We start from the raw sequence: 902 nt of genomic DNA, 5'->3' as shown, positions 1-902 counted from the left end.
AGCACTGTCAACAATAGCCAAAACATGGAAAAAGCCTAAATGTCCATCACCTGATGAGTGGATCAAGAAGATGTGGTATATATCCACAATGGAGTACTACATGGCAATGAGAACGAATGAAATCTGGCCATTTGTAGGAAAGTGGATGGATCTTGAGGGTGTCATGCTAAGTGAAATAAGTCAGGCAGAGAAGGACAGATACCATATGTTTGCACTCATAGGTCTAACAGGAAAACAGGAGAAACCTCATGGAGGACCTGGGGGAGGGGTAGAGGGAAAGAGAGTTGGAGAGAGAGAGGGATGCAAAATTTGAGAGACTACTGAATGCTGAAAATGAACTGAGAGTTGAAGGGGAAGGGGGAGGGGGGAGAAGAGATGGTGGTGATGGAGGAGGGCACTTATGGGGAAGAGCACTGGGTGTTGTATGGAAACCAATTTAACAATAAACTATTTTTTAAAAAATGTTCATAGTAGAACTATAATGGCCCAAATCAGAAAAAAAAAAATGTACGACAGCAGATAAATAAAGTACTTGAATTATCTGTGTCCGTACAATGGATTTCCAGCCAGCAGTATAGAGGGACAAGCTACTGATAGACTTATTGCACATGTGAACCTCAAAATCCTTAGGCTTAACATAAGAAGACAAACACAAAAATGAAACTAGTATTTGATTTCACTTATATCAATTGCTATAAAGGCTAAAATTAATCCATAGTGACATAGGGCAGATTCATGGCTGCCTGGGGCTAGAAGTGGTAAGACTGACTACAAGGATGCATGCAGGAACTTCTGGGATGATGAGCATTTTCTATAGTTTTAGTTGTGGTGATGGAATCATCAGTGTATATATTTGTCAAAAATCATCAAACAATTTAATTTATTAATTTATTTTAGAGACT

Source organism: Suricata suricatta, chromosome X (assembly GCF_006229205.1).
Source record: "Suricata suricatta isolate VVHF042 chromosome X, meerkat_22Aug2017_6uvM2_HiC, whole genome shotgun sequence".
NCBI classification, from domain to species: domain Eukaryota; kingdom Metazoa; phylum Chordata; class Mammalia; order Carnivora; family Herpestidae; genus Suricata; species Suricata suricatta.
The sequence above is the reverse complement of the archived record's forward strand: the minus strand, read 5'-3'. Positions refer to the sequence as shown.